Source organism: Excalfactoria chinensis, chromosome 5 (genome assembly GCF_039878825.1).
Source record: "Excalfactoria chinensis isolate bCotChi1 chromosome 5, bCotChi1.hap2, whole genome shotgun sequence".
NCBI classification, from domain to species: Eukaryota; Metazoa; Chordata; class Aves; order Galliformes; family Phasianidae; genus Excalfactoria; species Excalfactoria chinensis.
The window spans coordinates 973,851-993,772 of NC_092829.1; the positions used below are offsets into that span (position 1 = coordinate 973,851).

Sequence of the window (19,922 nt, forward strand, 5' to 3'; positions counted from 1 at the left end):
ATCACCCACTGGCATCCTCCTGTTTCCAAAGGCAGTGCGATGCTCTCTGGAAGCCAGGTTAAAGCGTTCTGTTGGAACTGTACCTGTTAAGGAGAACAAAGGCAGCCACATCCTTAGCTGAGGTGGTCCAATATTTGATAATGCTTACTACAAGGAAATTACCTCTTAGTTTAGAGTTGAATCCATCTGGCTCCGCCCCCTCCAGCTGCAGGATCGTGATATACTTCTGTTAAATTGAAAAGCTCCCGGTTGTCGGGTCTCTTCTCATTGTGTCAATCTCTTCAGCTTCACACAGTGAGCTTTTCTTATTGATATCTGAGTATTTCTGTATTCTCTCTTTGAATACTTGGGGGATATTCCAACCTCCTTCAAAGCACAGCAGACCTTACTGGTTACTCCAATAAAGTCTCACCTCTTCTTTCTATCCATTACAGACAGAGGCTTGAAACCAGTTGTCTCAAGCTGATGATAACCAGAAGCCTGGACAGATGCCTTACTGCTCACTTAGAAGTTTGGAAGCATTCTGACATGCTCATGGTGCATTTCCACATGACATCTGACCACCTAGCAGGTAAGTGTCTTTGCAAAGGAACACTTACTGTTAATTAGGGAGAAATCTCTAGAAGGTGGTTCAGACTACTTACAGCATGATGTTCTGCGCTTGGAATGAACTGAAGATATGGTACAATTGAGCTGATCGAGCATCTTGCCCTTCTTCTGGAAGAGGTGATTCTGCACCTCCTACTGCACATCAGGTCTGTCTTTAAGAAGATCAATAGCTGTCTTGTGTAATGGCACTCTTAGTTCCTTGAAGAAGCTCACCATACACATACAGAAGCATAAGACAGCACAGGATGAAAAAGCCAGGAGGGTGAGCCAGCCTTTTGCTGACGGTTTGCTGTGAGATTGGCTTAGAGGCACCACATAACCATGCCCTGAAATTGCCTGATGAGTCTGGCTGCGTTAGAAATGGTGCATCTCTTACAGGCCAAGCTGTGGTTTGAGAATCTCCAGCAAAGGAGTACTGAGGCATCCTTAGGCTAGATAATGCCTTGAATTGTAGTGCTGTTTGCTAGTCAGATCTTGTCCAATTAGAGATTACACACACGTTATGGCATTCCTATCATGATTATCTCATTTTAGCCTCCCAGGACACAGCTAGTTTGAAGACTCCCAGCTTCTCTTCCAAGAGGCTGTTAACAACCCTCTGTGTAAGAGTGAAGCCCTCTTCTCTGAAATGGTTTCGATGCTCAACAAAACAGAGTTTTCCCTCCTTCACTGTTTGCTTACCTAGCTAAACTTCCATTTACTGACCCAAGCCAGGAAAACTTGCTTGGAAAGCTTTCTGAACAGGTCATTTAAAAACCCTTTCCTGCAGTCTGTCCAGAGCCCCAGGATGGTGCCTGCTCTAATGCTGTGGGTGTCAGCATGGGCTGTAACTGAAGCCCTTCCTGAGCTTGGACTCGTTCCACGCTTGTTCAGCGATGCTGCTTCCATTCCTGGAAAATGATCAGCTTTTCTGTTATCATTCTTTTGTCTCTTGCAGATTGTCTTAATCAGATTCCTTCGTGGCATCCTCAGACAGGACTGTCTGTCAACTCTGACATCTTGAGGTCTGTCTTTGACCTCTGCAGCCTGTCTGCTTTGAGGCAGTAGTAATTCTCAGTGCGTTCCTCCACCTAATTCTTGCAAGGCTCTTCCCATGTCTGCATTATCAAGTGTAACCGAACACACTCAGGATCAAGATTTCAGGCTTCCCCCTTTCTGTGTGATATTTTCACTCACTTTTTTCTTTCTCTGTCCCTGCTTTTTCATGTGATTCCACTGGGGGAGTGTGTGAGTCCCCATGCAGTAACTTGGACCTGCCTATTGAGGAAAGGTGTTTCTCTACCGATTTCCTCCTTCACCTGAACTATTTGTACCTCATAAAGGCAAATTGTGGCTTTCTTTGAGGGAGGAACAGAGATTTGTCACATCCAGTGTTGTGGCAAATAGCCGAGAACCCTCTGCCCATCTTCATTGCTGATGGGAAAGTGCCCTGCTGTCAAAAGGCAGCACTGACAGCTTGTCCTTAAACCTGATGCTAACCACGTGAGAATTCTACAGACCATCACAGAAACCCTAGAAGGCCCTGAGATGTGTTCTACACAGTCTCCGTGTGAGATACTGAAGGCAGCAATGTCGTGGGGCTCAGCCTGCTGCCAGGACTCCTCTGTGATTATTTGTGTGCTCGCTATTAGGACCCAGGGTTAATAACCTCATTGTTAGCAGACAGACCCATCAGCCTTTGTTTTCTGCTCTTCTCAGGGCTGTACTTGTGCCCAGATGAAGTCAAACCTGTTTAGATTACTTCTGGTGACACAGATGGAAATAGCCATCAGGCCTTGGGTTGGGCTTCCCTGCCATAGCTCCACCTTGTGCTTCAGGAAAGGAAGCATTCAGGGAGGAAAGTAACAGGCCTGCATTAATTAGAGGCTCCTCTGCTCGGCCCAGTGGCAGGCTGTCAGTCAGTAATTACAACGCATCAGTAACCCCCCCCTTTTCTCTGCTGTTGCTGCTTGGTGAGCTAATGAGGGAGAACGTGCAGTACGGAGCGGGTCGACGTTACACAGAGGATCCATTACTTCACTTTCTAAAAATGGAATTCCAGCTGTAAGGTCGGGCTTCACGATGATGATATTGGTTTGTGCTCCCAAGGCACTCAGTGAATTCCCTTCTCTTGGGGCTCAGCATTAGCTGTGCTACATTGCACTAATAGATGCTGCAGCACTGGCTTGTCTTTGCTTCAGAGCGGAAGGAGGATTGTTCCATTCTGTTTTGTGTGCAGATGACCTGCTCCACCTCATTAGCTCAGCAGTGCTGGTTGGTGCATTGGGAAGGATGATCCCGAAAGATCCACCCATCTGAAAGGGATGAAGAGAGGCAGCCCAGACAAGGCTGCCAGCTCTGCTTCCTCCATGGGAATCGCTTTGGCGGGGGTGAAGGAAATGCTGGGATGCAAAGCGGCAGTGAGTTCCTGTCTCTCTTGTAGGCACTCAGTGTGATGGATGAGATCATTCCTGCTCAGGATGCCAAATCACAGACATGCGTGTATAGTAAATAATATACATTAAATAACACACTGGATATGTTCAAGAAGTGTCTAGATGTTGATCTAAGGGACGTGGTTTAGCGGGGAACTATTGGTGGCAGGTGGACGGTTGGTCTGGATGATCTTGAAGGTCTTTTCCACCCTTGGTGATTCTACGGTTCTAAACCATAGTCAGTAATCAACAGCTCAGTTCCTGATTTGAATTAAGTGGACCTCATCTGGGGAGCTGACCTTGCTGTCTCTATGACATTTACAAATGCCAGCTGCTGGGTTATTTTAGATGTTTTCTCAAGAACTCGATGTACAGAGAGATCCCATGACCAGCCCCCCGAAGGAAGGAAGCATATGTGAAGTGCTTCCCTCTTTAGTTTTGCAGAATTATGAGTTTAAAAGACTTTTGATTCTTAAAACCTTATAGCTGGATGAAAAGAACACAACCAGCCAACTAAAATACAACTCTGATGGAACCCAGCTCTCCAAAGCTGGTATTTGAGTAGGGTTATTACAGTTATTATTACAGTTATTACAGTTCCAGGCACTTTAGCAAATTGTAGCAGATACTGGGGTTTGAACGCCGTGTATCATGCACGTGTCTTCTGACACCCGTGAGCTTTCAGGACGTGCTCAAAGGCACTGAAATATTTCACTGTACAGGGATGTTACAAAGTATGTCCTCAAATTAAAAATACTCGTAATCCTTCAAAGCCTCAGTTGTCTCGGCCTCTTTGGCCAGGATCTGCTGGAGTTCATTTGGGCTGACTTGGTATCATAAGAGGGGAGAGACGCACATCTGGGTATAGATCCAGAACACTGATTTTTAGGGTGAATTTCTCCTGTGTGAATCAGTGAAGGCCTCAAAAAGAGAGATTTGAATGGGGAATGCTGCTGGCACAGTGATAACTATCAAACCAAATGGCATTTTGGAAAGAACAACACTTGATAACAGCTGTGTTTGCCTTCAGCATTTTTAGAGTTCAGTTCAGAGCAGTTCTGCACCATATATGTAGAATTTTTATGCAGAATTTGCATACAGAAAGCATGGAATGCTCTTTACTGGGTAAGTTATTTGCTTCTGCTATTTATTACACTCCCTCCTTCCCCTGGGCACACGTGGCTGAAAGGATTTGAGTTAGTTGAGAAAACAGGTGTGCCGAGTCAGAAGAGCAGCATGCCTGTGTGCAAGGGAAAAGGAAGGTTTCTGTTTCAAACGAGATGCATAATGCAGTCCTCCCTTTGGGTCCATCTAAGCTGACCTTTTGGCAAGAGCAAATTAAGGCACAGATACCACGGCCCGTATTTACCTCATCCAGTAGAGGTGCTTCAATTCTATCCCTATTAGGCAAAAGTTTTAAGAGCAGTCTAAAGCCATTCCTCTGGACGGCCCTTCAGGTCATCTATACATCCACTCTCTTCGTAGGGACCAGGAGGGAACTTACATGATAAGGGTGAGCCAGTCCAGCAGCTCATGTGAATTGGAAGGGGCAGTTCTGCTCCTCTTCCTTGCGCACCTAAATGGGTCCGTTCCTTCTGTTGCAGCCACTCACGTGCCTGCCTGACTGCATGGCAGAAGCTGAACCACCTCACCGGAAAGACGGGGGATAAAATTACCTCATTTCTTTTTCAGTTAGAACAAATATTTTCCCACAGGTGGAGTGAATGGCACTGGGGGAGTGAATGATCGTTTCCCTCACTCAGAGCTCATCTCTGAAGCTTGTCTGACCTCCTGTTTCCCAGACGGCCAAAGATCACAGCACAGAATTGCACACCCTGCAGATCCTGCGCTGTGTGATAGCTGGATGTGGATTTGGAAATGGAAGGATTGTGGATGTGCAGCTTTCTTGGGGGTTCTTCTGGTAGTGGAGATTGGATGAGAAACAGCATGCACTGTGGATGCTTTGGGCATTTCTGCTTTTCTAACCCTGGATTTATTTCTGAGTCTTTAGGATGGAGGCTTTTTTCCTTCTTCAGTCTTTGTGCAAATTACGAACAATCCAGCTGGAGATTTTCTTATAATCCAGTGAGGATGGCGAATGGTGGAAGCAGAAAGACACAGTTCTGCTATGACTGCGCCTTCTGTGTAGGATCTCTGCCCAGGTTTTACATCGTGGTCATTGCTTATAGCTACCTTGGGCTCCTGGTCTGTGGCCCTTGTGGCATTTAGCCTTCAGTAACTGGAAAGGCTGCCATTCCCCACTGCCCACCCAACCTCTTGGCTGCAGTCAGGGCTCCACAGGAGAAGCTTGGGTGATGTGGCTTAGCTAACACCATTAGCATCCCACTATAAGAGAGAAGAAGATAGTAGGAGTGAAACTGAGAAAGCAGGAAGGTTTCAACACCCCTCCAAAAAAAAACAGTCCACAAAAGGCATAGAAAATCCATGTAGAACAATGGCAGTTTCTCCCTGAGCCCACTGTCTCCACAGTCAGAAGAGCAGAAAGCAGACATAGCACCTCTCTTCAGAACAAGAATTTCATCCTTTATAAAACTAGTTATGTTTGTATTAAAGCTAGTTCTACTGATAAAATAGTGTGAAACAAGAGGAAAGCATCAGGAAGCCTTGCACCAAACGTTCATGATGGTCGCCCTGCAGGTTGTTGTTGAGGTCTAAGCCAGGGATTGATTTGTGGTACTTCTACCAACAATTCAGTCCATCTTATTTCTTCAGTCTTCCTTCATGGCACTGAAGGAAGAGTCATAGGTAGCAGCAGGCGCCACTTGGGGTCTGATGTCCCTGGGGCTGAGATGTTCTCTGTTCCATGTGGGTGGGCAGTAAACAGACTTTGTGGATGGAGAGTAAACTGGCACAGGTTGCCCAGTGATGTGGTCGATGCCTCTTCTGTGGAGACTTTCAAGGCCAGGCTGGACCAGGCCCTGTTCAACCTGATGGAGCCGTGGTGTCCCTGTGCACTGCAGGGAGCTGGACTGGATGGCCTTTAAAGGTCTCTTCCAACTCTAAGGATTCTATGATTCTGTCTTCTGTGTTCTTTCTTTGTATGTAGCCTATAGGAAGTGTCACTGTCCTAAGGGAAAGATTCTGGGCTAAGGAGGAGCTGTGCCATTTTGGAAGCATCTTTTTTTGATTATTGTTCAGGCTAAGATCAGCCTTCATCTCTCAAGGCTGTTTTACACACATCCTGGGCTGTATTCCCATGGTTGGAAAGGGACAGAGTGTCTCTGGGATGAGACCTCCCCGCTCAGTGTCCCCCTGTGCTTCCCAAGTGCTTGGCATTCCATACAAATTACAGGCCTTTGGGGTACAGAATACTGTGCTGTTTTAACTATGGGAGGGCTGGTGGTGCTGGGGGGAATATAATAGGCTGAGAAGTATTTTCTTACTGTTAGATGGTTTGTTTAGGCTTCCATCCTGCAACAAGGGCCAAAGGCACGGACCTCAGCAGCCCTTGGGATTCTGTAAACATAAGAGGTCTCTTCTATCACACCCTTAAGTATCACTTCATGTGTAAAGTCTACTGCCAGCTGCTGCATCTTGGTATAGTTAAACTGAGCAGTGAGAGGGAAAGGAGCTATCAGACATAAATCCCATGATGCCCATACACAACTGAGTTGCTGAGCAATAGACAGGTGCATGTGTTGGTGTCTTGTGGTGGTATGGTTCTTAAACCTGGACTCCAACAGGAGCTGTGAAAGGCACAAGCAAGGCAGTTGCTTCCCAGATGAAAACCATTGAAGTTTACACCGGGGAGACGATAAGCAAATTATTGACTTGGAGAATCCCTTTTCCAGGAGGCTGTGAGAAGTGCTGGGAGAAGGATCTGAAGGTTGAAAGGAGGCAAAAAACGTCAACAGATCTTCCTGAGAATGAGAATGTGGCAGTGGGAGACTTGTTAGAGCCTTCTAGGGTGACAGCGCTGAGAGCAGAGGGACATACATGCTCTGTAAGGTAATCTAAAGACATGGGCCCTCCCGGCTTAAAGCAAAAAGAGCTGATTGCTGGCAGCGAGCACCAGTAAGCCCTGGGGAGCTACTAAACAGCTGCATCGCATATATTGTTTGTAGGATTTGTTTTCTCAGAGTGGTTTGGTTATAATATCTGTCCGGATTCTGTAGATCCAGGCTGCTTGCAGTGACAGCAGTAGAAAACAAACAGCATCCCCAGAGCAAAGTATTTTTAGTCAGAACATGAGTCTGCACACAAAAAACTGTGGATCAGAAATTGTTTTTCTACCTTAAAAACCTGCTTTTCATCAGCATTTCTAATTGCAGCGAACTCTCACGGCATCTCTTACAACTACTCATCCATCCGCCCTCGCTGGCAGCACATCCACACATCTCTCCATCCACACCAAAGCAGAATAAGTCACGCATTTAAGCGTGCGTGCAGGTAAGCAGCCTTGCTGAGTGCCACAAAGTGCAATAGGAGGGCACTGGTGGATCTTGGGAGCATGCTGACAATAAATAGCAGTAACAGTTTATCAGGAGTTGTCAGTTTACCGGCTGTCCTGGCAGTGCTGCCTTGTGGTATGTTGGAGCTGAACGCTGCCTCTCTCAACAGGCAGTGGAGACTCATGGAATCGCAGAATGGTTGGGTTGGAAAGGACCTCAAAGATCATCTGGTTCTGAGCCCGTCCTGCTGGCAGGGTTACCCAGCACTGAACCAGGCTCCAGTTCAGTCTGCATGGAGCCCCATCCATGGCACTGGGCACCTCCAGGAATGGGGCACCCACAGTTCTCTGGGCAGCACTGCCAGGACCTCAGCGCCCTCTCAGTGAGAGATTGCCCCCTGGATGTCAGATCTGAACTTCCCCTTGAGGAAACAGAGCATCCGTGTGCTCCGAGCTCTGTCTCAGCAGTGGCTCTTCCAGCACCAGCTCAAGCAGCCAACTGATGCACACGCTGGTGTGGTCAAGCACAAGGAGCTTCAACGTGGCTCCCTGTGTTTAGACACAGCGGGGGACAGAACCAGGATGTCAGAATATGGGGGATGCTTAATCAAAAGCTGAGGGCATCTCCCCATGGTCTGCACAAGTTGTGTAGCAATTTTCACCTGCTCAGCTGCAGACATGGGTAACCTTCAAGTCATGATTCCACAGACTCCCTTTACCCTCCATGTCTGAGTAGGAAGCGTGACAGCTTGTGTGAATACAACATGGAAAGGAGGTGCTGCTCTCCTCAGAGGTGTGTCTCATATCTGAAAGAAGCTGAGAATCCCCACTAATAACTTCCAGCATTCAAGGAGGAGGAAAGTACCAGAGGGCAGGAACAGCAGGAGTGAGGCGCCATATCCCAAAGGTGCTCTTTCAAAGAAGGCTGGCTCTTCTGAAGAGCTGTATAGGTTAGGGGATAGTAAAGGATTATTTTCTGTAGGGCGCAGCCATATTGCTCAGATAGCTGGCAAGAAAACATGCTCTCAGAGATTGCTTCTGTTGGACCTGATAGGAACTGCATCTCTGACTTCAGCGGGATCTAGCTCAGGCCTTTGTCTGCTAAAGAAATAACAGGGCCATGAGTGTTTTCCCTCCTGTCTCCCTTCTTTGGGCTCTTCTGCCCACCGCAGTGTTCCTGCTTTCTCGGGCTGGCTGACCTGGTTGCAGCAGTGTGTGCCTCAGACCCAGGGAGCTCTGGCAGCAGGGAGAAAGTGATGTGCTGCAGCTTTGTGCTTAGGCAGCTCCTGATTGTGAAGGGAATTGCCTCAAAGAATCTAAGGAATCACAGATATTCTGGGGGAAAAGAATCTGTTGGCTGAAAGTGGCTGCTTAAAAAAGGAAAAGAATGAACCAGCATCTTGATTCAACACGTCTGTTATATCAATCATTTACTCTGAGTGGGCAGCAAAGATATGATCTGAGAGAGGTGCAGGATTCTTAGTCCCTGTTAGAAGCTGAGCATGCCTTTGGTGTGAAATCAGAATGTTTTTATATTGGCTTGGTCACCAAACATTTTTTATCAGCTCATTTCAATGGTAATGTGGCAAAAAGGGTGGAGTGGGTCATTATGCTTTAGGCTGCGTGCATTTCTTTAAGGGCTCGCTATTTTACAAGGCTTTATAAGTTGCAGCCTTGTGGACTGTAGTGATGTGCTGATTTTCAACCTGTGTTTCTCAAGCTTGGGTTCACACTGAGATACGAGCCCTTCTTTTCCTTGGAGAACGTTCTTGCACGTGTACACTTAGTGATAATGCAGTCATCCTCAGAGCTTGCTTTTCTCACATTTAAAGCAAAAGGAAGATGCATTGGAATAAGACAGCAAATGCCACCACCTGCTCTAGGAATCAGCAGGATGCTGCTCAGACTGATAAGCAGCTGGATCGATATCCACGTTGATGCTTTGGCATCCAACTGCCCGTGGATTTCACTGGGAATTCAGACACTTAATTAGGATTTAGTTTGAATATCTCTGTGCACCTGGCTCCATGCCCGGTATGAGGTGTTAGCAGGATCAGCCCCCTCAGCTCATATGCTCAAATCTGCCATGATCTTTCTGTAGGCAAGCCCACATGCTCCCCAGTGGGACTCATTGGAGTCATGAGCCTGGAGGCTGCTCCTGTGGAGCTCGTTTCAAAATCTAAGCTTTGTTATGAATGAGGAGCTTTCCGTATTTCATTGCCTCCAAGGCATCACAGAAGCAAAAAGAATAATTGGGGTAGTTTAGCAGAACACAAGGCACAAGCAAGTAATTGTTTCAGCTATCAACTTAAAAGGATGGGGATGCTGGACTTCCTTTGAGGCTGGTACCTTTCTCCTCCCTGGATTTAGAACCAGACAGCGCTGTCTTTTGGTGGTGCAGACAGCCTGAATACTTCCACTGGGATAGGTCTGGGTTAACTGAAGTGATTGGCCTTTGCTAAGGAGACAAAATCAGAGCTAGTGTTTCCCAACCAGGAACCAGACAGCTCTTAATGCCAAGTCAGCCTCTCATTCTTGTTTTCTTTCTGTCTTAGGACCAGAAAATAATTTCCTTGAGGACCATTTTCTCTGTAGCTGAGACTGCATTTGACAGTGGGAGTAATGTGGAAGTACTGAGTTCTGAGCCCTTTGGCTTTGCAGGTCTGAGAGCCCTAACTTAGTGCCAATGGATGGTACAGACTGTGAGTAAACGGCAGGGGGGGGCAAATCTGACAATGTATTCCATGTCTGCCACTGCCATTGACTTTACTGAGTGTCTGCATTGCGCCTGTCAATCATTCAGTGTGTTCTCTGTAGCACTTACCACTGCAAAATGTTTATGATTCGATGTCAAAAGCAGTCTGAACGTGATGGTCTGTCTGCATCGTGCATTCTGAAGGGATGGATAGATGGATGACCTTGCACCTACATAACCAGACAAATCAGAGAAACCTGAAGGATCGACATATTTATATTGCTACCCATTGCTCCACCAAGCCTTGTGCCGTCTGCAGTCTTTATCTGCATCAGCACTTTCCTCTTCTGAACTCTGATAATACCCCTGAATGGCCCAGACCACAGTAAGATCTATCCCTGTGCTGTACTTCTTTCCCCCTTTGACTTCCCACATGCAGCTGCTGCTTGCCCATATTTGAGCCATAGGCTGAGTGCTGTTTAAAACAGACATTTGTGAAGATTTTTCTTATTTACTTTGTCAATTCTGCTGCATTTTGCCAAACAAATCTATAATCACTAAAACAGGTAAAGCTTTTTAAGACTTGTATTCCATTACATCAGGAAGATCGATGCCATGTGGGTCATGAGACTTTGGTTTTGTAACTGACTGCATCTCATCATGGTTTTATAATAGTCTTATCTGGAGTTGATTCTGTGTTGACCCTTTTTTGTATATATCATCTGCAGATGGTGTTGAGGGCTAAGGAAGTCAGGGGACCATCGCCATGTAGAAGACCCCTGCCTAATCAACATCCAGAACTCAGAGTGGCTCCAGAAGAAGATATTATGGCCTTGACCTGCTTCTACCAGGCCTTGCCTTGTGCCACGGCTTTACGAGGTTGTGCACAGCTGACAGTGTCCACACCAGAGTGAAGCTTTCTTTAAATGCCTCCAAGCTTTGGGAAACCAAGAGTGCCTTAAGGTAAGAGCCCATAGATGAGACAACTCCTTCCCTCATTTTCTTTGTACTTCGATAGCGTTTGCCAACTCATCTTTTGTATTTTCCAACTTAAAAGTTGAAGTATTTCTCCAGTTAGCACTTCCTGCAAACAGTGTTGTAGAATCACAGAATCATAAAGCAGCTGAAGCTGGAGAAGTCCTTCAATAGCATCCACTTGCACCCCTTCCATGGGCTGGGTGCCCCCACCAGATGGGCTGCCCAGAGCCGCGTGCAGCCCAGCCTTTGGCACCTCCGGGGATGGAGCATCTACAACACAAAGAGTAGATTAATCTCCAAACGGTTAATGTACATTCCTAGTAGAGGTGACTGAGGAAAGGTGCACTACAAAGAGAAGAGGGAAAGGCTGCTCCACAATTACTTTTCAAGACAAACATTTAGGCAGTTTGCCAGAAAAAGGTGAAATGGTGTCCGTCAGCATCAGCTGCACCGCGCATCTTCCTCTTGCAGCCTGTGCCACTGGCATCTTTCAGGCCTTTGAATAAAACCTAGAAAGAGCTGTATTTCAAGGAGCTGCCCTGGAGTTCTTTGATTCATTGCTGGTGTTCAGGCTTTGTGAGATGTGCCATCACTGCCTATGTTACTATGCTTGAAATATTCTGTATGACGTTACTGCATGTTTATAGACCGAAGCGTGGCAGGCAGACAGCAACCTGAGAAGGAGGGGAGGCATAAATCAAGGTATTCAACTGCCCTGAGCAGCATTTTGTGTTTCACTATATTGACCCGGAATTACAGGATAAAGGCGTTTTCCACCGGTGCATTGCTTTTTTCTTTCTCCGTGTGTGTATTTTGGGCTCGTTGGAGTTCTTCATTAAATCCAGAGTCTGTATCAAATGGGCCGTAGTGTGCTGCAGCACATAAAGGTTTCAAAGCAACAATTACTCTATTATTTCAGCAGAGATTACCTGTTTGAAATGAAACCCACACTGACCTGGTCCTCATTGTGATACTGATAACAAGCCACACTGCCCGGTCTTTATCTTACCTCCTACAGGGTAATCTTTTCTTCTGGAGCTTAATTCTGCTAATAGCGCCCTTGACTGGTTGCCAGACAACAACCACCAGCAGGTGAAAAATGAATGGCTCCAGTGTGACCGGTGATAACTGCTGGAGAGGTTTTATTCTCAGAGAACCCTCCAAAATATACAAGTCGACTGGTGGACAATCCATTACATTCCTTGTATGCTTCCCCCTCCTTCAAACTGATTATTCTGTGATGATCTCTTCTACGGTTTCAGATTCTCTCTCTTTTTTTCTTCCTCCTCCAAACAACAGTAAACAGTAATTCCAGATGGTAGAAATTACTTTTAAATTAAACCAGTTAATACAGAGAGTGTGTGCTTATCTAATCCCCCTTTTAGGTGGTGAGGATACAATGCAAATGGGTAAAACCGATGTGCAGTGAAGGTATGCAAAACAGTTTGAGATCGCAAAAGGTTTTTTTTTCCCCCTCCTTTTTCTGATTTACTGTCCATGAAAATGAATTATAGACTCGCGAAGAAAACAGAAGTTTTTATTTGCTGAACTCAATAGGCTCCTTTCTGGGGACCTGAACTCTGCAAAGTGCTGAAAAAAAGATTACTGCATTCCACTGGCAATTCCTCTGTTTGAAGCAAACGGGAGGGAGGACAGTGTGCCGAGCTCTGCTTCCCAACGAAACCACAGGGCTCTTCGCTCTGCCTCTGCTGCCTCTTGATAAATTACACATCCCAGCCTAGGTTTAATTCTAAGCAGTTCCTCTCCAAACCAGTGAGTGCAGGAGATACGCAGCGCATGGCAGGTTTGTGCCACGCAGGAACCTTAGAATTGCTCAGGTTGGAAAAGACCTTCAAGATCATCGAGTCCAACCGCAACCCGACCGAACCGCCCGACCTCTATCAGCCCTCTGCTCAATCAAAGCCTTCATCCGACAGAAGGCGGTGAAAATGGGCATCATTGCACTTAAATCGGTGGATACGCATGAATTTGCACCAGCTGAAGACTTAGCAGGGACTCGCTTGTTTTTCCAAAGTGATTTTGCTTTTACCATTTGAGTATTTGATTATAGGGCAACTAGTTAGCGCTAAGGGGGAATATGGTTGGCTTCGCTGGAAAGTATAAAAGTATCCACTGTTCCTTCAGGGAAATCATTTTAATAGATAACAGCATGTTGTACAATGTTTCATCAGTGATATTTAGATCTAAATTAGGAGCAGTTGTGAGATGGGTTGCCGATTTTCTTGTGATAAAAGGGAAATAGTTCAAGAAATACAGACCAGATGTTATCTTAATCCGATCCTCATGTACGAGAGCACACTGTGAGACAGTAATAATAGTCCCTTCTACCTGTTTCTAATTTTCCTTCTCTGCGACACCCCCTGTGAAAAATAGATTAAACCAACACATCATTTATGAATCGGAGCTGGGCGGGTTTGAGTTTGTATGGAATGCGGCGTGCGCGGCTCCGAGCGGAGGCTGCAAAAGCTGCGTTTTGATGCATGTCTCACAATGCTCACTTGACAGTACCGTTTAGGACAGCAGCTCTCCGTGATTTAAAAGGAGAGTAGCCGGTTTGGGTTTGAATCAGGCTTTTGGTTCAGCGTATCCCTACACGGTTTCAAATTTGTCATCGGTGTTTCTAGGCTGTATATGTTATACAATCCTCAGCAGACCAAAAAAGAGGGGGTTGATCCTCAGCTGCTGTAAATCAACACTGATCCATTGATTTAGATGGAACTACACTGATTTGTACCATCTCATGGCCTGGACGAAGTATATTAACTTTCCCCATGAAAATCCTTCACAACAAAAAGCTCCATTCACAGTCCTGGTGGATAAACAGTAATTAATGTGTCTCTGTTCTCGTAATAATGTTTAATACCTGCATCATTTCCTCCTTGCTGGAGCAGCTGAAACATTACTCTTTGCTTTGACGTAAGAAGTTGAGTGCTGCGCATTTGTAATATTTGGGACAGCTTTCTCTGTAACTCTCCATCTGACCTAAAACTTCTGCTTGAATACGGTATACGAGGGGTTGAATGGTTTGAAACTGAGACAGGGGAGGTTTAGGTTGGATCTTAGGTGGAAGTTTTTCCCCCAGAGGGTGGTGACGCACTGAACAGGTTTCCCAAGGAGGCTGTGGATGCCCCATCCCTGCAGGCATTCAAGGCCAGGCTGGATGTGGCTCTGGGCAGCCTGGGCTGCTGGTTGGTGACCTGCACACAGCAGGGGGTTGGAGCTGGATGAGCACTGTGGGCCTTCACAACCCAGGCCATGTTTGATTCTATGACTCTATGCATGTGTAGCATTGCAAATGAATTCCTCCTTCTGTTGCATGTGGTATTTTTTTTCTTTTGTTTTCTTTTGTTGTTTTTGCAACAGCTTGGAAGAAAAACAGGCAAGATTTTGCTGGAAAGAATGCCTCTGAAGGGCCAAAAGAGGCTGCAGACTCACACTGGAGATCTGGAATCTCCCATATATTAAAGGGTTCATATTCTGGCTGTGTTTGTATAAAGACACAGGGAAGAGAAACACAGCCATGAAAATAGTATGAAGTATTTCTGTAGGAAGTCATTATTGTATTGCATTTTAACCCATTAAGCCAACAATTGTTGTATTTTTATATTGCCCCCATATCCCAAAGCCCTACAGATCTTTTGAGGGCCTGTTTTTGCACTGAAACGCTCTGAGTCAGGCAGTGTAGGAAGATGTGAGGGGTGAATCAACAGGAACAGGAGAGGGTGGTATTGTAAGGAATGGCATGAGAAGGTACACAAACAGGGTTTGAGTTGTCACATGCCATGGACTGCTCACATCAATGGGATATGAGTGCTTCAGAGATTTCAGCAGACAGCTTGATTTGCAATTAAAATGAACTAAAGGAGAGGATAGATTGGATACAGGGAAGAACTTTGTTACAGTAAGGATGGTGAAGCACTGCACAGGTTGTCTCTGGAGACAGCCAAGGTGAGGGGATGGGCTGTGGGCACTGATGGAGCTGTGGGTGTCCCTGTGGATTGGGGGAGTGGGACGAGATGGCCAACTCCAAATCATTTTGTAACTCTGTGAAGCAATGTGTGGAGTGGTTGAAAACAGTGATAGGGGAGAGAAGCTGTTTGGACTGCTGAGAGAAGCTGTGTGAGTTGGGCAGGCTGGAAGCACTGCAGCAGCAGAGCTCAATGCACTCATCTAAGCAAAACGCAAGCTGCAGCTTCAAGATCTCAGTGCTAAAAGGCACTGGTGGTGGTGATAGTGGGGTACGTAGGTTAATACCGAAAGCGTGCTATTAGTAATGACCAAAGACCTTTAGCCTCCTGTCCAAAATCCCTTCTTACTGTATGGAACGGGAAAGTAAACTCTATCATGTTGGGCTATTTAGTAAGCTATTAGTGCATCCATCTTTTCATCATTTGACAGGTGGAAGTAGTAGTCCAGCTTTTAGTTTTAATTATAAGGGATTCCAGATGTAGAATAGGACATAAATTAAAGCCAGATCTACTCATATGTCTTTTCAAAGTAAGCCAACTTCAAGGTATCTGCTTTTCATTTCAAAACGTTATTAAAGCTATTACTAAGAAATTCATAGCCTTAGCGTGCTCCAATAATTGACACCTTTAAAGTGACTAAACAGATTTAGAGTGTGCAGAAAAGTAAATTTGTCTTAGGGAATGACTCTAATCATCCATTTACATATAATGGACAAATCAGCGTTAGTGCTGCGGAAGGGCGGCCAGCAGCCCGTCTGATGGCGCTGAATGCTCCTCCAGCCCCGCAGCCGCCGGGTCTGAGCTCGGTTCTGTGCTGCTCCGCTGTGAGTGAAGAGGAAGAATGAAGGCCTGACCCAACGCCAGTGGAAGCCAATGGGAGGCTTCTGATGAGCCCCTCCAGCACAGCCTCCTCCTCTCTGGTTGCCTTCACGTTACGTTGTGTCGGAAGTGGCATTTTTTGAAAGAAAATTAAATCCAGAACTGCTTATTTTTTTTTTCAGTGGTAGCGTCTTTACCCCCCGACTGTAACGAAACCTGCAGATTCCTTTCTAAAAACCCTCTCTTTCCTCAAGACCTATTTATCCAGCGGTACGTTATGACCATGCAAATATGCTGTCCATCTGACTTCATAAAAAGCCTGAGGTTTCCAATAATTAGAATGATAGCTGGCAAGTCTGATAAATTAGAGAAATAACTTGTTTGGTGTAAACTGAGCCTGTTTCTGAGGCAGAAATGTTAGGCTTTTATCCTCTGGAGTGTGATTGAAAGGGTGAGAAGTTAATTTGGCAGCTTCGCTTCTATGGTTTCATAATGTTTCTCCTCCCCCCTCCCCTCAGCTTCAGGGAAGGACTGTGATTTCAGTACTTTGCGCCTGCCCTCATACAAGGCAAGAGCATGACCCGAAACGAAACCCCTCTCCCCAGGGCACATCCTGAGCAGTAACAGCTTGGCTCAAGTGTTTCTTATGAACAGCCGTCCAGAGCACTTGATCTAAATCATGCCATTTCCTTCACAGTATGGCACAGTTAACAAGTCAGTGCATCAACACAATCTGCAGATGGCAGTTCAAAAGGTGCACGTTCCCCAGCAAGATAAAGGGCAATGAGTTCCATGGGTTAGCTCATTACTTGGATTCAGGCAGGGGCTCCGTAGGGGTGTGAGGGAGGAAAAGGGGCAGCAAACCTGGAGAATGCACGTCTACACAAATAAAGGCAGCGTTGCAAGGAGCGTGTCAGTGGAGGAAAGTGCAAACAGCTCACAGAGAATGGCTCCCTTCAGAGGTGGCAGCTTCGTCCCTGAAACACAGGATACGGAGTGTGACAGTGGTGGCAACGCGCAGTGTCTGCGTGCCATCGTTTCTCCTAGCAAACACAGTGCCCTTTCCCAAGCCAAACCCCAGGCAGGAGAGGCAGGGAGCCATCGGTGAGGGCCTGGAGCTCCGCACAGCATCCTGCCTGGGAGTGAACTGAGCCCCATTGCATTGCAGAGGGGTTCTGGAGAGCAGCGTGCTTTACTGTGCAAATGGCATCGGGGCTGAGCGTCCAGTGGAGAATCTCTGAGACATATTGGTCCTTTAGACTTCAAAACAAGCCTAAATTGGAACCATATTGCTGGAATGCTTCTTAGCTAACATTTATATTACTTCAGTTACCAAATCCAGACTAAGTCCCAGGACTCGGCAGGGGAGGACATAATATATTAGGAAGTAAGATGGGGGTGTGCACCTCTGGCCTCCTATTTTATATAAATGCACAAAAAGTTTCCTCACACGAGCAAGGAAATTAGTACAAGGCCCTAAAATGCCGATTTCCAGTGGCAAACGGGGGCAGTCCGCCACCTCCTCCCCTCGGACCTGACTGTTCTGTGCATGCCATGCCTTGGGGATAGTTTGGGTTACTGGGGGCAGGACTGTCGCATAGAAGCTCAGGTATCAGAGCAGATAATTATACACATATAGCTAGATACAGTGAATTGTCAGAGGATGAGATACATCTCGGGAGACCAAACAAGCCTGCCCTATACCGAGCTTTGTAAACGAATCTCTTTGGGAACTATCAAGATGGTGCTTTACCACGATTTTCACTGCTGAGGAAAAAGGAACTCTTCCGAGATGTTTGTTTGCTAGCCTGGATCAAAAGCTGGCGAGTGAAGGCTTTTTTTCTTTCTGTGCTCGCATTGGCATGAATGCACTGAAAGGCTCTACTGCATCCTGCAGCAGGGGAGTTTGGGGCAGGTTAGGATAGAGGGAAAGCAAAACCCCCTCCCCCCACCCATAGCTTCCCATCTACAAAGGATGACTTTGCGGTGAACTCCCTGCTCTACCTCGCAATACTTTTGGAGGAGCAGTGCTAAAACTGGGAAGGGCAAACCCAGAGCAGCCGCAGGCAGAGGTGTTTTGTACTGAGTCCTTTCCTTGTGTGACCTGATTGATTCAGTAGAGTTATGCCAGACAGAAATTTGGCTTTTGAGTGATCGATGTGTCGTGTTTCTTTGTTTAACTTACCAAACAGGTGCTTAGCAACAGCATCTTCCATCGGGCTATCCAGGAGTATTCACTTGCTTCTTTCATTATCCTTGCTTTAAGGATAAGCTGTGCAGAGTTTAAAAGTGAGCTGAGACTTTGGGCTGTGCCCCACCGGGACGTGCAGGTACACAGCACGTTTTTGCAAGGCATTTTCTGTATCCATTTCTTACAGCAGTGCCTGCAACTGCTGGATTTCTTGGTTCAGTGAGACAAACTGAGGCTCGTTAGCTGCAAGTCATGGACCTTTCCAGCTTTGGTGAGCTCAGCCTTAAACTAAAGCAGCTGAAGAGGGCTTCAATGAGAAGGAGTCAAACTCGATTTCATTAGAAATGTTCCCCTTTCTGCTGAGATCAGCAGAAAACAAGTGAGCCCCAGAGCTCTCAGACCTGCGCTGTCAGGAGCAGCCTTCATTCAGCAGGTTGTTCACAGCTGGCCTGGAGCACAGCCTGCTGTCCCACGTAGATGGTGGAGGGCTTCATTCATGAGATCTGCAGCAGCCCCAGCTTGCCTAATCCCTTATCTCTGTATGCTTCACAGCCATTGCCTGTGGGGAAAGTGTTGCTCTTTTGTTTGGCTACTTTGCTTTCTTAGGTTACACCTTAAGTTTGGCTCAGTAAAGCACACCTGACAAACAAACGTGGGTGACTTATGAAAAGAATAATGTGACATGTTTGCCTGTAACAGTAGGAAACAGACCTTCATGAATTAAGTCCCCTCCATCCTCCTGTTGCTGTGATTTTTCTCCTGACGATGACTGTCAGGGAAGAGCATGGTCCGTTCCGGTAGTTCTTACTGATCAGCGTGCTCGTGTTGCTTGGAACTGCAGTGGAAATATCTGGTGTTGTGTTGAAACAGGATCCCAGACCCTCGCAGTGCCTTAGTCTCCCAGAAAGCCTTCTGCATCTTTATCATGAGCCATCAGTGTTATGATAGCACAGGGAGGCCCTGGGGACTCTGGTGTGCAAGGAGCCATATGCTGAGACATGAAATAAAGAGCTCGATCTCACACAGGCAGTCAGCAGCAGAGCTGGCACGCAAACCGAGGTCTCCTGCCTCCCAGTCCCATGCTTTCTTTGTGAAATCACTCCGTTCTTTCAGCTGGATCTCCAGGCTCCGTTCTTAGCACTGTAGTTTCTCTGTCCCTCATAGAAACACCAGGACTGGGCTTCACAGACTTCTCTGCAACTCTATCCCTTTTGGGCTGTAATTGATTTGGACTCGGGTGGTGGTGTAACATAACCTGTATGGAATCTGTTGGTGAGGTTTATGGCCATTCAGTTTAAAACAAACAAACAAAAAAAGATGAGACTTAAGCATAGAGGAGGAGTGGGAAGTGTAGTGTGTGGTGGTCGAAACTTCATGTTTTGAAGGAGAAAAACTTGTAGATATCTTGGGTGTGGAGAAATCTGTCTTACCAGCTCTGGCACCATGCTCTTGCGCAGCTTGCCAATGGTAGCTTGTGCATGCATTGAAGAACCTACAGAGCCTGTGCCCAGCTCTGTATATATATATATATAAAAGACAGATATTGGAAAGAAAAAAGAATTGCCACATTGCTGGCTTTTTGTTGCCTGGTTGTGTTGTTGCAGCAAATCTGTGAACACTGCTCTTCCCTTAGCTAAATTTCAGTGGTATTTGTGTGGCTCAGGAAGATTTTCCTCTTAGGTCTCTTGAGGAACTGCAGTCAGCTTGGTGTTATTTGTAGACTGGAATCACTGCTTCTAGACTGAAAGTCTTGGAAAGTCTTAGAAGTCTTTGACAACCTTCTGCCCAGAGAGGCTGTGGGTGCCCCATCCCTGGA

At 46.3% G+C, this 19,922-nt stretch overlaps 1 long non-coding RNA gene across 1 annotated transcript in view; it reads left to right on the plus strand.

Moving 5' to 3' along the window:
* Positions 1–441: 441 nt before the first annotated feature.
* The window catches only part of LOC140252427 (uncharacterized), a 38,043-nt gene continuing 18,562 nt past the window's right edge, over positions 442–19,922 (plus strand). Inside the window, exons 1-2 of the long non-coding RNA XR_011903652.1 lie at positions 442–571; positions 10,858–11,092. This is a non-coding gene — a long non-coding RNA (uncharacterized lncRNA). The remainder of the gene's footprint in view (positions 572–10,857; positions 11,093–19,922) is intronic.